Source organism: Bufo bufo, chromosome 6 (genome assembly GCF_905171765.1).
Source record: "Bufo bufo chromosome 6, aBufBuf1.1, whole genome shotgun sequence".
Taxonomy (NCBI): Eukaryota; Metazoa; Chordata; class Amphibia; order Anura; family Bufonidae; genus Bufo; species Bufo bufo.
In genome coordinates, this window is record NC_053394.1 from 431,147,778 (window position 1) to 431,165,600 (window position 17,823).

Below are 17,823 nucleotides of genomic sequence, written 5' to 3' on the forward strand. Positions count from 1 at the left end.
CAGCACCTTGAACTGAGTCAGCAAGAAAACCCACTGTGCACAAACATAAATAATGAGTGAAAAGGCGGAAAAAGCCTCTACACAGAGGAAGTCATAAATGAGACAGGAGGTCACGACCCACAATTAGTCTTCTGGAGCTGGAGGCCAGCAGATGAGGTCTCCTCAGCCAAATAAACATGACTTCATGGCCCCGGGAATTCTCCAAACCCACCAGAACCCTAAAAATAGAGAGCAGAGAAAACAAATTCTGCTCAAGACACATCCACACACACAGAGTGGGGTGATGAACTTCATGATGCACACGTCTGTATCGGGAGGGAAGCCCATGAAGATTCCCAGGGTAGTTGTCAGATGTCAACACTGGTTGTCATGGGCCAGACATTGATGTCATAAAGAGTGGAGTATATGGTTGGAACCAGAGTCCATAATAGACACTGGATTTCTATGTTATATGGGAACGAGAACTGATTCTTTTCCAAGTGGGTAAGTGTTGGCTAATTTTGGTGCTTAACCCACCCTGCAATTCAATATTTCCTCATCTGTCATATGGATATGGGAACTTGGTCTTCTTTTCTAAATTGGTAAAACCTGGACAATGTTGAATAACAGTCCTCGTAATTCTATCATATCTTGTATATGGAAACAGGGAGCAGCAATGTTGACCCTGAACTGTCCCTACAGTTTAAATTTCCCCCATCTCTTGAATGGGAATGGAAACCAGGTCTCTTCCAAGGGTGTCAAACCTCAACAATGTTGACCTTCAACAGATCCAGTAATTTTAGGTTTCATGGTACAGTATATGGGAGTGGGGAGGGACCAGGTCTCTTCATCTCTCCTACAGGAACCAGGTCAGAAAAAGTTGCAGTGTCTCTCTATATTCTCAAACTTTTTGAAAGCTTTTATCTTAAAGAGGCTGGCCATAAAACAACATTTAGCAGCTAGCCACAGTATAGTTTGTAAATGTATGATCGCTGGTGGTGGTCCCACTGCTGGGAAGTAGGCGATGCTGGAGCTTGAACTCAAAATGTCCACTGTGTCTAGTGATTCTTCAGTGCCTTTGCCATTGATTTTAAGGGAACTAGATAAAGCAAGGATTGTTGCATTTAACGGCCTTTTCAAAGAATCATTGGGTTGAAGATGCCAAGATATAGAAACATCTGACCAGCATCTGCAGTGTGTCAATGTTCTACCAGAAGCCTGATGGTGGCCCTCCTAGCTTATAAACTTCTTTATATGTTATCTTCTGACATGTCAATAATGGAGTCATGAGATGAGAAAACAATGACGTGGAGAAAGGCCAAGAAAGTCAAGTGACACTCTTCTGAATGACTGTATACTCAACTAATGACAGTAGCATGTATAAACAATGAATGACCCCATAGCAAAGATAAAAATACAGAGCTGTCAGGAGCTGTCTACTACCACCACCACTCCCATTTACACACAGAACCTCTGGAGACCACATTCCTGTGCAGGTCCTCACCACCAATTTCGGACAAGACCAGCCTGGAATAGGTTCTATCTCTCCAGGGGTCCCATAGGGGGCTTCATACACTGTCTCTATAGTGTGTAGCCATTGCTTACACTAAAAATTGTACAGTATAAAACTCGTAAGTGCTCTAACCTCTCCTCCTAACATCTTTTGGTTCAGTCTGGTCCTGCACCTGGGAAGTAATGTGATTGGGATTTCTCTGTGTTTCGCTCATCTGTGGTCTGCTTTTAGAAATAAAATGAAGCTATTTCAGCGCAGTGCCAGGCCTCACAACAAATACGTAATATCTCCAGTAATAGCCTGATGCACAGCTTGCTTAATGAGATTACTCAGAAGGTTTGGGAATCCAATTGGAACTGATAGAGAAGGACTCTGGGAGTAGACGGACCTCTGTGACAAAACATGTGCCCTTTCTATTTTCCCACACGCAGGAGAATTGAGATAGTCTGCCACGGTGCTATATATAAGATAGGGAGAACTATCTATCTGGCTGCCCCATGCCATAAAGTGTCTGGTATTAAGAACGCTCTTAACAGGGGTAGAGGTGGGGGTTTGGGGGTTTATAGTGACAACATATTCATTTCCTTGGCCTGAGTCATTGTTACTGGCGCGCCAAATATTTATTTTTTGGATATTTCATGACAACTTTTGGTAATAAACATGCTGGAAGCAGAAGGAGAAAAATCAGACTTTTGTCTACAAGAAAATATGAACAAATACAGATAAATAAAACATTTCTATTCTCAAAGCCTCTAGATAACTGGGACCAAAACCCTGTGCAATGGATCAAAATCATGAGGAGATGGGATCCTCTTTTTCTTTGCTTGGTAAGCTCCTCCCATTAGCCACCCCTGAAGAAGATTTTTGAAATAAAGATGGATGCAGAATCCAGGGGAGACTGGATCCATATTCTCCTTCCCTTTTTATGCCCAGCCTATCCCCTAACCCGTGAAGAAGATCTTGGAAAAGTAGAGGCCCCAATCATTTCCCTATCCATGAGGAATATCTTGGAGACAAAAAAGATGCAGGCAGAATCCAGGGAAGATGGCATCATACTCTCCTCCACTTTTGTTTTTTCTAGGAAAGCCCCAATCCTGAGAAAGATCTTGGGAAAAAAAAAAAAGATGGAAGCAGGATTATATGGGATTAAATACTTCTTCCACTTTTCGCTTTGCTAGGCAAGCCCCATCCTTTCCATACCAATCAGGAAGATCTCGAAAAAGAAGATGGAGGCAGACTCCAGTGGAGCTGGGATCCATACTCTCCTTCCACTTTCAGTTTTGTTAGGTAAGCCCCATTTATTTCTCCACCTGTGAGGAAGACCTTGAAAAAGAAGATTGAAGCAGACATCAGAGGAGTTGGGACCCATACTCTCCTCCCCTTTTGGTTTTTCTAGGCAAGCCCCATCCATTCCCCCACCTGTTAAGAAGATCTTGAAACAGAGGGTGATAGAAGTAGACTGCAAAAGAGTTGGTATTTATAGGCTTCTCCCCCTTTTGGTTTTGCTTAGCAAGTCCTATCAATTTCCCCAACCCAGAAGAGGATCTTGGAAATAAGGAAGATGGAGGCAAAATTCAGGAGAGATTGGATGCATATTCTCCTTCCCTTTTATGCCTGTCCCATTTTCCTACCTCTAAGGAAGACCTTGGAAAAGAAAAAGCCGGAGGCAGAAATGAGGGGACCTTGGACCCATACTCTTCTCGCTCTTTTGGTTTTGCTAGGCAACCACCATCCATTTTCCAACTCATGAGGAATATCTTGGAAACAAGACAGTAGGAGAATCCAGGAAAGATAGGATCATAGTCTCCTCCCCTTTAGGGTTCTGTAGGCAAGCCTCACCTCTGAGGATGATATTGGAAGAAAATAAGATGGAGGCAGAAACAAGGGTTGCTAGGCAAGCCCCACCCATTCCTCCACCTTTCTGAAAGAAAAAAGAAGATGGAGGCAGAATTCACGGGTCGATAGACCCATACTCTCTATACTCTTTTGGTTTTGCTAGGCAAACACCAACAATTTCCACACGTGAGGAATGTCTTGGAAACAAGACAGAGGCAGAATCCAGGAGAGATGGGATCATAGTCTTCTCCCTCTTTAGGCAAGCCCCACTCCTGAGGAAGTTATTAGAAGAAAATAAGATGGAGGCAGAATCAAGGGTTTCTAGGCAAGCCTCACCCATTTCTCCACCTTTCAGGGAAAAAAAAAGAAGGTGGAAGCAGACTCCAGGGGAATTGGGATCCATACTCTCCTCACCCTTTTAGATTTGCTAGGCAAGCACCATCCATTTCCCTACTCTCCTACTTTCCCTTGGAAAAGAAGATTATGGAAGCAGACTGCAGGATAATTGAGATCCCTGGTCTTTTTCCCATTTTGGTTTTGCTAGGCAAGCCCCCCCCCCCCCAATTCCCTTTGCTCGGAAGAAGATATTGGAAATAAGGAAAACAGAGTCAGAAATCAAGGAGATGGGATCATATTCTCCTTTCCTTTTGGTTTCACTAGACAAACTCCACCCATTCCTCATCTCTGAGGAAGATGGGGGAAAAAAAAGCAAATTGGAGATTGTTTTTCTAGTAAATTCTCTTGCATGCTAACAATAATTATAACGTGATAACATGAAGAAAAGGTCATGGACGCTCATTGCGGTGACAGCCCTGAAACCACAAAAACAGTACCAGCCAAAAATAGGGCCATGGGACCCTTATATCAGAGACAGCCTCATTGTTCCATAGTCACCTTCCTGCCTGATATGAGTGGACATCAGACTGAAGAAGAGTAAAGATGACATGTTCAGAAGATTCCAGTAGGACATATTCCAGGTCAAGATGTAACTTTAAGAAGTGTCAGTGACTAACAAGTCTGATGTGGTGGATTAATGGTGCTGATAAGGAAAGCAATCACAGAATCAAGTCATACTTGGATGTCAAACATGAGACATTACTCATTCTGTCCAAATATAAATATTGACCAATTAACAGGCCAAAACGGGGAAAAAACCTCAGCACCCTTAATACGTCTCCCTCATACTTTGCCCTAGGACGGGACTTTATACATCACGGTTTCTTACTGATCACTGAGCTAAGGGGCTTCCTAAAGTGCCCACCAGGGAACCTAAAGTGTCTTCTTACATATGCCATTACAAGAGTTGAAAGGTTACATGACACACCTGCCTCTCTACCTCTCTGTATCCAAGGCATTCACATGGTAAGGTAAGGGGTCTCATATACTAGGTGGACCACAAAAACAGAAATCGGTTTTCCTTGTGTGGTTTGTACAAGATAATGTAGAAATGGCATACATACCAGATGCTGGAGGTTTTTTCCACCCATTATGCCCATTTTTTTTTTTTATCATGTTCAGGACCTTCTGCACACCTTCCAAGGTCCTAACATGAATTTTGAGGTTTCATTTTTGCACGGTCTGGGGATTAACTGTTAAAGTAACCCTACAGATTTAAATTGCACATTGTTAGGTCTGGTGACCGTGGAGGCCACAGCCCTTTAGCTTGGTGTACGGTGTTCTGTAAATGCCGCATTAATATTTACAGCAAATATAACCCAATTACCCCAACCTGTGCCTAGCCTAGAAATGCTGGAGGACGTCCATGTACATGGCCGTGCTCACACTGTCATCACAGAATATCAAATCTGCAATCCACATACCCATAGCGGCGAGGTGCAGCTCCTTTGAATTTTCTGTGTGCCAGGACCTGTTGTTCTGTGGATTAGCACACTTGTTAGATGGCCAAACAGCAGTATAGCAGTGATGATATATGGGTCCACCCTAAATAGCAGGTTCTGGTGAGGTGTGTTATAGCATTGACAGTAAACCCACAGTCCAAAGCTTTACTTTCTGGTGGTTACAGTACACTCCACCAGTAGGGGTCACAGTTCTTGAACACATCGTTACAATTCTGGTGGCTTTCTCTAGACTCTCCATAGCTCTTCTCACATTTAGGCAGGAATGACCATATCGGCTCCATGCTGACTGCACCGCTCTCTTCCTAGTGAACTGTCTTTGTCTTTACACCTTTCTCTTGAGTGACACTTCTACTGACTCCTTCACTGGACCTATCTGTCACCCCTAAGCCGACTCCTCAGGACTGTGGCCCGACCCTCTATGCAGACCACAACTTGGTCATCAGAGATCTACCTGACATCTATACATCATTCCCGTCACCACTGTGGCTGGTCACATAACAGAACAAGACCACTGGTTTTGGCAGGAGGAGCCTAAAACACAGCTGCACCTCTCACAAGGAGTCCCATCTCCCACCAGAAAACTACTATCCTGTGCATACTGTAACATGGTGGCTGGTAAAGTACTGGAGGGGGTGTATATCTCACCCAGAATGCTCAGATGGTGAGGTAAAAGAATCAAGGAAATCTGTGTGGTTTCAGAAAAGTGTAGCTTGATGAGGCCCTTTTCTTTAAAGTGTTTTATGGGCCTGAATTTTTATGTAATAGTGGGTAGGTTGGTAGAGAGACCGACGATTCCCTCCCTACTCCAGTACAATATTTTCCCCTAGCCTGAAGTAATCCCAGGTGTAGATGCTGGGCTCAGTAGTGTGGGGATAAATACAGGGCTGGAATACTCATTGAGTGCCTGGAAGCTGCATGACCTTCTGGCTGTGTGAAGCCTGATTTCCCTGTTTTGCGGAAGTACTTAGGTGAGGGAAACTTCTGTATAGTTAGTGCCCAGAGGGGCAGTTATTTGATTTGAGTGTTCAGCCGTGGCTGCCGTGGACTGTTTGGAGAAAAATAAAGTTGTTTTGGACTTTTAACCCTGAAGTCATTGCTGACCCTGTTTACACACACATGGACAGAGACAATACATACCTGTAATGTAAGTAAATTTGTGGCCCCACCTTTAGAATGCCTCAAACCCTCCTGGGACTGCCACTTACAGATGTAGCAGGGTTAGCACTCAAACTCTTAACTCAAATTTAATAATAATTAAATGATCTTGTTATCTTGAAACAAAAGCCATTGAAAAGCAACTGAAGGTGTTTGCTTAGTTAAAATAACACATCTCAGAAATCTCAGAAAGCATGAGTGTTTGGGCCTTAGTTGGCAATCATGCCTGTGTCATTATGACTTATGACACAAACGATATAATAAAATCGGTAAGTTATACACAATTTACAGATTTATCGTGATTCTAATAAACCTAACCCTCTACATCCCCCATACTCCAATCTGCAAATCTGCATGTATAAATGCATCTTATAATTCACATTAACCCTTTGCCATTGCCCTAGAAGAACAAGAAAATGCACCCTCAGAGGAGCCACATATCCACCAAGTTCTAAACACAATCCTACGAGCAGTATGTCCATATTAGCGGACATAACCCCCCACAACCCGCACTTTATCGGACATGATGTATTGTAACAGGTCCAAATGTCCATTGGCCATCAGATCCATGAGGCAATCACATTACACCGCACACTTCTGTATTTCCTCCACCTACCTAAAGTACAGGCTGTAGTGGACTCCCTTAGAAAGGCTGGCTTAACCGGTAACCCAAAAAAGTGCGCGATAGGGTTAGAAGAGACCTAGTACCTGGGGTATGTAATTGGGCGCAGAATGATCAAACCTCAGGTGAAAAAAAATTAGGCAATTAGGAATTGGCCCCGACCTGTCACTACTCGGCAAGTAAAGTCGTTCCTGGATATGGTGGGGTACTATATGAGGTTTGTCCCCAATTTTGCTACAGTCGCCGCACTATTGACAGTCCTTTTGAAGGGACCATCACGCAAGTCAGTGATGGTCCACTGGAATGAGCAGGCGGAAAAGGCTTTCTCCGCTTTGAAGTCGGCCCTGTGTGGGTCCCCGGTTTTGGTGTCGCCCGACTTCAAAGGGGAGTTTATAGTACAGACTTATGCCTCCGAAGTAGGCCTTGGTGCTGTACTGTCTCAGGAAGTCAACGGGGAGGAGCATCCCATTGTCTTCCTCAGCCGGAAGCTCCCCCAGCCGAGACTAGGTACAGTATAGTAAAGAGAGAGTGCATGGCCATCAAGTGGGCACTCAAGTCTCTCCACTATTATCTTTTGGGGAGAAAGGTCCGTCTGGTGACTGACCACTCCCCTCTCAAGTGGATGAGCCAGGCCAAGGAGAGGAATGCTCGGGTCACCAGATGGTTCTTATCTTTGCAAAACTTTAAGTTTTCTGTGGAACACGGGGCAGGCAGGTTACAGGAAAACGTGGATGCCCTGTCCCGGGTCCACTGTCTGCCAAGTGTTCACCCCCTCAGGGTTGAACAAAGGGGGGAGGTATATAAGAAGAATCAAGGGGTCGTCATTGACGGAAGATACGTGTCACGGAGATTCCTGGCCTCGGTGAGGTAAGAACCGGATTTTTCCCTGAAGTTTCAGTTTTGCAATTGCAGTCTGACACTTCAGCTGTTAGTATGGCTGTAAAGCCAATCCGGGCCGGTTCTTATTGGGAGCAGCCAAAGAGCAGGGTGTGTGGCTGTTCCCCACGGTTCCAGGCCGGGTTTTGGCTGGGATATAAAAACCCAGCCAGCACTTTCAGCTGGGGTGGATTATCCTCCATGACAGAGAAGCTGTGGAGTCTGTGTCTTGAGACACTGATGCCATCTAGTTGTGTGAGCCGCATGCTGGGGAAACAGGCCTCTAAAGCCTGCTGTGGACTGCGGGTGGAAAACTACTGACCAGGTGAAGGTTTTTTGCACTGTGGACTTTGTGTGGTGTGAACAGGCACCAAAAGTGAACACTGTTACTTTTGGCTTGTTTTTTCCTATGTGTGAATAAACACTGAACTTTGCTTTACAACCTTGTTTTTGCCTCTGTACTGCGTCCTCTTACCCTACCTACCAGAGCGAATCCCCATACTTTTCATAATGTTCTCATGGATTCTTCAACGATGGAGGTCTGGACACATGGTTAACTAATTTTTGCCATCAGCCGCGATCCTGTGTTAGACCACTTGTATACGGCTGGAACGGAAAGGTGTGAATGAGTCGAGCATACTTCAGCCTCCGCTATCAAATATACCATGTTGTACGCACTCACACACAACACTACTGCCCTCCGCAAAGAGGACCACCGACTGGAGGGAAGGAGACGATAGATTAATTTCGTACATTTCTCTTGTACAGTGAAAGCTGAGCGCGGATTCGTCTTTTCTTACACTGCTCTGGTAAAGTGAAAGCTGAGGTCTGATTGGTCATTTCTTACATTCCTCTGGTAAAGTGAAAGCTGAGCTCTGATCGGGCCTTTCTTACACTGCTGTGGTAAAGTGAAAGCTGAGCTCTGATTGGTCATTTCTTACACTGCTGTGGTAAAGTGAAAGCTGAGCTCTGATTGGTCCTTTCTTACACTCCTGATTGGTTGCTATGAGCGAGCGGCAAAGACACTTCTACAGTAAGGCAGTTTTCAAGAATGAGGCCAAACTAACATTGTCCTGGAAAACAGGGGTCTTGTGTTTGTGGTCCACACTGTATTTCAGGTCTACAAGAGGACTTTATAGTGGGTCTAACTAGGCCTCTCCAGCTCCATAAAGGCCTATCTGTGAATAACGAGGATGGTTGCTATATTGAATGGCCACCATTTAAAACTACATTTCCCTTCAGGTCCTATATAACATACAGATAAAATAGTGGCATTAATGGACTCCAGGGCAGACAATCGCATTTTTATCAATGTTTCATTTCGTAAAATTGGGGCACAAAGGAACCCCCCCGGCCCCGCCTTGGAATACCCACTTATGGGCTGGGTTTATGCCATCCCTGCCCCATTTTTGTTCTGAAACAGAGCAAATTTGCCGTAACTGTCTCAAAAATTCAGGGACAGCCCTGTCAAATTCAGGACAGTTGGCAACTATGCAATCTGGCATTGCCAGAGGACTTACAGCATTAGGAGGATCACAACCTCCATCTTTATGGGGGATCAGAGCCACTTTTTTTGGTGGTGCACCTTCTGTTATAAAGGGGCTGGCTCAAAAATAAAATTTATCACTTAACCGCAGAATAAATATATGAACTCTATGGATCTCACCACTGGGACCCCATCAATCATAAAAACAAAGGTCTCAAGTCCCCTAAGTGAGTGGGCATGTGGTGGTCAGGGATGTGCGGTAAAGCTTTTTCGCACAAGGAATTAGAGGACCCCTGTTTACTTGATCGGTGGAGGTCCCAGTGGTCTAACCCCCAGAGATCATAAATGTATCACAATCTTGTGGCTAGGTGATAAATGGTGTTCAAGGACTTGTAATCTACAAATGTAAGCAGAGTCTGCTGAAGGACCCGTGGTCACATGGCCGTGCTGAGCAGGTCCTCAAGTTAATGCAAGAAAGTAGAGCTGTTTCTGTTCAGGCACCTATGAGTAGTGTATCCTTGAGTGAGATAGGTGCAGAGCTGAGGAAGAGATTTCCAGCATCTGCCGTGTGTGTTGGTGTGAACGGCCACTGAGCATTCTCTGCAGCACCCTGTGGGCAAAGACAGCCACCACTTCAAGTCAAAGTCAGCCTCAGACCTGAATTCTCTGGACAGAAAAGTGAGTGCAAGTACATCACCTGTGCAGGAGCCAAGTGTGCGTGTGCCAGAAATTGTCAGTGCAGTGGACAATGGCAGTCCAACGGTGAAGAAACATTTTTTACAATTTCCACCTCTGTGTGACTATTGCCATCCCTTTTGGCAAATCCATTTAAATGATACAAATCTGGCTGCCTACAACCACCACTAGGGGGAGACCACTGCATACAGATGTATACAGGATCCTGCTCGGAGCCCACCTCTATGACTCAGAGTGGAAAGCTGTTAACAGAGAGCAGCAGCGGACTCGAGCTGTCCATATTATACTTGGTTGCCAGGTCTTGTAGAACATATCAAAACACTATTACCTTGTTGAGGTGCTGAGGAAGATGATGGAGGATGAGAGTCCTTCTCAGTAGGTGGCACGGCCGGAGAACTGCTCTGTGTTATAGTGAAGTATTCACAGTCCATAGTCTGGAAAATGTTCAATGGAAAAATCCTGGTAAGAAAGTAAGAAATGACCTGGATTATCTCAGAACCGATCCAAGGAGGAGAGCGAAAGTATCCGCACATCCATCATTAACTGTCCATCCAAGAGGAACATGTCCACGACTGCTGCTGATGTTTCTTAGCATATTTCGTGTGATGCTGACGTGGTGTATCTAAGGCTATCATTTGCAATACGGTCTGGGGAGCAGATGTCTAAAAGCCTATAATTTGTGATAGTATCTTCTGGCTTGGTGTATCTAAAACTATCATGTGTGATACTGTCTTCTGGCTTGGTGTATCTAAAAGTATCATGTGTGTGATACTGTCTTCTCGTTTGGTGTATCTAAAACTAAGATGTGTGATACTGTCTCTTGAGTGTGTGTATCTAAGAACTAGGGAGCATGACACAGTCTGTGGAGCTGTTGTATCTAAGTCTGTCTTGTGTGATTCTGCCTGAAGAGATTGTATATTTAAGCCTTTTATGTGTGATACTCTCTGCTGAGCTGCTATATCTAAAAATGTATGAAGAGTGATACTGTCTTAAGGGATTGTGTATCTAAGCCAATTGTGTGTGACACTGTCTACGCAGCTACACTATCTATGTCTATCATGAGTGATACCATATGTTGAGCTGCTGTATCTAAGCCTATCATGTGTGATACTCTCTAATGGCCTGGTATAAGCGTTTAACTGTCCTATGTCTATCAAGTATAATACTGTCTGCTAATCTGTGTATCTAAGCCGTTTCTTTTGTGATACTGTCTTCTAAGCAGCTATATCAAATCTTAAGATGTGTAATATTACTTTTTCCAGTTGTATCTAACTCTACCATGTGTACCTGGTAAGCTAATGTATCTGAACCTTTAATGTGTAATACTGTCTTTTTAGCTGGTGTATCTAAACTTACCATTTGTGATGCTATGTGCTGAGTGGTGTATCTAAGTCTATGAGGTGCAATACTGCCTGATAAGCTGGTGCATCTAACCGTGCATGACACTGCCTGATTTGCTGCTGTATCTGAGCCCATCATGTGTGACACTTTCTCATGATCTAATCTATCTATGCTTATTGGTGAGATGCATATTTTCCAGGGGCAATTAAATATGTGGATGGTCCTGACTAGACTTGAGCGAATCGAGCTTCGGATCTATGATCCGATGGTCGATTCGCTCAAGCCTAGTCCAGACCTACCTTCTTCCTTGTACCTCTTACCTCTCCGGCTTTTACAATATTTTCAGATGAGTGGAGAGATTTGTGGAGAGATTATTCGGTTCCAGGTTCTGAATACTTCTCAGATGCTTGGACGAAAAATATATTGATTGAGGTTCCAAAACAGAATTGTACCTTCATGTGATGGAACGTCTGATGGTATACAGCTGTGCGCTGCTGCACACGTCCAGGTTACCATGCCCCGTAATCAAAGACAACCCGAAGGATTTCATGACACCGCTCTGTTCCGAACATGAAGAGAACCCAAGTGCAGGCTGCCCCTTGTAATGAATAAAGACCCATTCAAAGCCTAGACTGAACTACAAGGATCTCAGATTTAAATGGCTGAATAAAATAGACATAATTTCATCAATATAGTATTAACCACCAAAAATGTGGATACTGCCTCCTATGTACAAGAATATAACTACTATAATACTGCTCCTATGTACAAGAATATAACTACTATAATACTGCTCCTATGTACAAGAATATAACTACTATAATACTGCTACTATGTACAAGAATATAACTACTATAATACTGCCTCCTATGTACAAGAATATAACTACTATAATACTGCCTCCTATGTACAAGAATATAACTACTATAATACTGCCTCCTATGTACAAGAATATAACTACTATAATACTGCTCCTATGTACAAGAATATAACTACTATAATACTGCTCCTATGTACAAGAATATAACTACTATAATACTGCTCCTATGTACAAGAATATAACTACTATAATACTGCCTCCTATGTACAAGTATATAACTACTATAATACTACTCCTATGTACAAAAATATAACTACTATAATACTGCTCCTATGTACAAGAATATAACTACTATAATACTACTCCTATGTACAAAAATATAACTACTATAATACTGCTCCTATGTACAAGAATATAACTACTATAATACTGCTCCTATGTACAAGAATATAACTACTATAATACTACTCCTATGTACAAAAATATAACTACTATAATACTGCTCCTATGTACAAGAATATAACTACTATAATACTGCTCCTATGTACAAGAATATAACTACTATAATACTGCCTCCTATGTACAAGAATATAACTACTATAATACTGCCTCCTATGTACAAGAATATAACTACTATAATACTGCCTCCTATGAACAAGAATATAACTACTATAATACTGCCTCCTATGTACAAGAATATAACTACTATAATACTGCTCCTATGTACAAGAATATAACTACTATAATTCTGCTCCTATGTACAAGAATATAAGTACTATAATACTGCTCCTATGTACAAGAATATAACTACTATAATACTGCCTTCTATGTACAAGAATATAACTACTATAATACTGCTCCTATGTACAATAATATAACTACTATAATACTGCCCCTATGTACAAGAATATAACTACTATAATACTGCTCCTATGTACAAGAATATAACTACTATAATACTGCTCCTATGTACAATAATATAACTACTATAATACTGCCCCTATGTACAAGAATATAACTACTATAATACTGCTCCTATGTACAAGAACATGACTACTATAATACTGCTCTTATATTGTCACCAACAGCACCATTCCATGTCAGATGCGCTGCTGGACCATGTTCCCTTTTATGCCCGGCCTAACCATCCCCCCTGGTTAAGCAGGCGTGTCCATAAAACTGAGTGCTTGCTCACCTCCTCCCTGCAGCGCACGCACATATTGATTTAAGTATTTTTTGGAATTAGGTGTGTGTTCTGGATGCAGGCTGATTGACAGCTCATCTTGCCTATCTGTAGAACACTGATGTTGTGGTCCAAAGGGCGCCATGTCCCTGGACCTATCAAGTTCTGATCCTGGGACTCGGTGCTCTATTTAAATCCCCTGCTGGCAATACACCCTTGCCACTTATAGATTTACTCCCTTGTTGTGCTCCCGGTTCCATTTGTGCACATTTGATTGTTTTTTATTTTGACCTCGGCTTGCCTATGACCTCCCTCTGTCTAGTGATTCTGTACCGCGTTACCAGTCTGGTTCTAACTTTGGCTTGGCTATTTTAATTATGTACCATATTTTCCTCCCCGGTTTTGACCTATTTCGGCATGGCCCGTCTCAGTATGGTTGCATCAGGGAACGTCGACCAGTTGCGGTCTTGCTGCTTAGAGCTTGCACTGCAAGTAGGAAGGGAAAGCTGGTTGGGTTTAGTTAGGGCTCACTGTGTGTGTGTTTACCTGCCTAATGTGTTAACAGAATAACTGACCTTACATTTTTTCCATGGTGATTGAGTGCCATGGACTCCATGTTTGCACTAGCCGCCAAGATGGAGGTTGTTGTACAGATAGGGTTGGCAGATAGGGTTCCACAGCAGGAGTCCCGTCTCCCTCTCAGTTTGGCTCCCTCAACTGTAGATCCCAAGGTACAGCTTCCTGATAGGTTCTCTGGGGACCATAAAAGATTTACTACTTTCAGGGAAAGTTGTAAGCTATACTTCCATCTTAGGCCTCACTCATCAGGGTCGTAAGTTCAGATGATGGACATTATTATGTTCCTGCTTCAGGAAGACCCTCAGGAGTGGGCATTTTCTTGGGTGCCCAACTCCCCCGAACTATTTTCTGTTGATTGTTTTTTCTCATCTTTGGTCCTGCTATATCATGAGCCAGACAGGGTGGCTTATGCTGAGAGCCAGCTTCTGTCTCTTAGTCATGGTAAGCGACCGGTAGAGGAGCACTGTGATGAGTTCCGTAAATGATGTACTGCCCTCTGGTTGGAACGACCCAGCTCTTGAGGCCCAATTTAGGACCAGTCTTTTTGACACGTTAAACAATCTGTTGGTTAGTCTTCCTACCCTAGGTTCCCTTGACGAGGCAATGTCTTTAGCCATTCAATTGGACAGGCTTGAGAGATCTGTTTGTGTCCATTCCTCTTCTCTCTTCTATGTTCCTAGGCCCCATGTTCTACCCACAAGAACTTGAATACTATAGTACCTCCTCCTGTGTATAATATACCGTAACTATTATAATACTGTTCCATCGCACTAGAAAATCACGCTAATACCATAATACTGCATATTCTTGTACAGAGCAGCAGTATTAGTTATTTTCTTGTACATAGGAGCAGTATTATAGTAGTTATATTCCTGTACATAGGAGCAGTATTATAGTAGTTATATTCTTGTACATAGGAGCAGTATTATAGTAGTTATATTCTTGTACATAGGAGCAGTATTATAGTAGTTATATTCTTGTACATAGGAGCAGTATTATAGTAGTTATATTCTTGTACATAGGAGCAGTATTATAGTAGTTATATTCTTGTACATAGGAAGCAGTATTATAGTAGTTATTTTCTTGTACATAGGAGCAGTATTATAGTAGTTATATTCTTGTACATAGGAGCAGTATTATAGTAGTTATTTTCTTGTACATAGGAGCAGTATTATAGTAGTTATATTCTTGTACATAGGAGCAGTATTATAGTAGTTATATTCTTGTACATAGGAGCAGTATTATAGTAGTTATAGTCTTGTACATAGGAGGCAGTATTATAGTAGTTATATTCTTGTACACAGGAGCAGTATTATAGTAGTTATATTCTTGCACATAGGAGCAGTATTATAGTAGTTATATTCTTGTACATAGGAGGCAGTATTATAGTAGTTATATTCTTGTACATAGGAGGCAGTATTATAGTAGTTATATTCTTGCACATAGGAGCAGTATTATAGTAGTTATATTCTTGTACATAGGAGGCAGTATTATAGTAGTTATATTCTTGTACATAGGAGCAGTATTATAGTAGTTATATTCTTGTACATAGGAGCAGTATTATAGTAGTTATATTCTTGTACATAGGAGGCAGTATTATAGTAGTTATATTCTTGTACATAGGAGCAGTATTATAGTAGTTATATTCTTGTACATAGGAGCAGTATTATAGTAGTTATATTCTTGTACATAGGAGCAGTATTATAGTAGTTATATTCTTGTACACAGGAGCAGTATTATAGTAGTTATATTCTTGTACATAGGAGCAGTATTATAGTAGTTATAGTCTTGTACACAGGAGCAGTATTATAGTAGTTATATTCTTGTACATAGGAGGCAGTATTATAGTAGTTATATTCTTGTACATAGGATGCAGTATTATAGTAGTTATATTCTTGTACATAGGAGCAGTATTATAGTAGTTATATTCTTGTACATAGGAGCAGTATTATAGTAGTTATATTCTTGTACATAGGAGGCAGTATTATAGTAGTTATATTCTTATACATAGGAGGCAGTATTATAGTAGTTCTATTCTTGTACATAGGAGCAGTATTATAGTGGTTATATTCTTGTACATAGGAGCAGTATTATAGTAGTTATATTCTTGTACATAGGAGCAGTATTATAGTAGTTATAGTCTTGTACACAGGAGCAGTATTATAGTAGTTATATTCTTGTACATAGGGGCAGTATTATAGTAGTTATATTCTTGTACATAGGGGCAGTATTATAGTAGTTATATTCTTGTACATAGGGGCAGTATTATAGTAGTTATATTCTTGTACATAGGAGCAGTATTATAGTAGTTATAGTCTTGTACACAGGAGCAGTATTATAGTAGTTATAGTCTTGTACACAGGAGCAGTATTATAGTAGTTATATTCTTGTACATAGGGGCAGTATTATAGTAGTTATATTCTTGTACATAGGGGCAGTATTATAGTAGTTATATTCTTGTACATAGGGGCAGTATTATAGTAGTTATATTCTTGTAAATAGGAGCAGTATTATAGTAGTTATAGTCTTGTACACAGGAGCAGTATTATAGTAATTATAGTCTTGTACACAGGAGCAGTATTATAGCTTCACTTGTGGAATATTTTATGCAACTTCCATGTAGAGCTATTCTGTTTTAATCTTGTTTTAGGGGTCGTGTCCGCAGTAATACTTAGACTTTATTAGGTATTCTCGAAGACATAACTGACAACCAAACGCTTGTTTTCATTTGAACATCATGTCTTCTACTCCTTTCACATCCCAAGCTGCATTGAGCACTGACAAACCCACATCTAACAGTATTTCTTGGTTATGATGTGCTGTGTTCCAATGCACTGCTGGAAACCTAGGTCAGTGCTTGGTGTAAACACTACATCTCCCAAAATGCATCGCCCCCACAGCATAGCGTGCTGTGTGGAGACACTGAACAAGCAGGAAGCATTGGTAACTTTCCAGTAAACTGGCAGTCTTTTGAATGCAGCTTTGCATGTGACTGGAGTAAAATCTAAAAACATAAAGTATCTAATATTATTAATCTTAATGAATGGACATAAATACAATGTGGAACTAAAATAAAGTTCCTGTGACAAAGCTCAGAGATGCAGCTCCATACATACAGATCTCCGGCTACTGCATTCCTCGCTGCATATTGGACAGCCGCTCCAATTAATGCCATGTAGGATTATTCCTCTGATAAACATTGCTGCGCGGAGCTTGCACAGAACCCCTCAATGTAAACACACAATGCATCTGCCGATGACTAGCCCCACATTTCCTACTTTCCTGGTGGAATTACTTCCTTCTGTACTGAAAAGTAAGATCAGTATCAGTGGGGGGCACTTATAGCGGTTATGAGCACAGCAACCAATCACAAGATGACAATTTTATTACAGACCCCTGCCTCTATGCCTTTAAGCTTATGTAAACCACCCCGCGGGGTAATACCTAGCCGCAGCCACTATCATGGAGTCACATGAGACTAGTGCTGCACAATACACTGCCACTCCCTGCTGCATGGATTTGTAATGTCTGCTATAGATTAGACTGCCTCTCCATCGTACACATTTATGTTGTACCATAAACTGCCTCGCACTGGTCTATCAGCCTGTAATATCTGCTATACAATAGACTGCCTTGCTATGGTACAGTGGCTTGTAATATCTGCTATACAATAGACTGCCTCGCTATGGTACAGTGGCTTGTAATATCTGCTATACAATAGACTGCCTCGCTATGGTACAGTGGCTTGTAATATCTGCTATACAATAGACTGCCTCGCTATGGTACAGTGGCTTGTAATATCTGCTATACAATAGACTGCCTCGCTATGGTACAGTGGCTTGTAATATCTGCTATACAATAGACTGCCTCGCTATGGT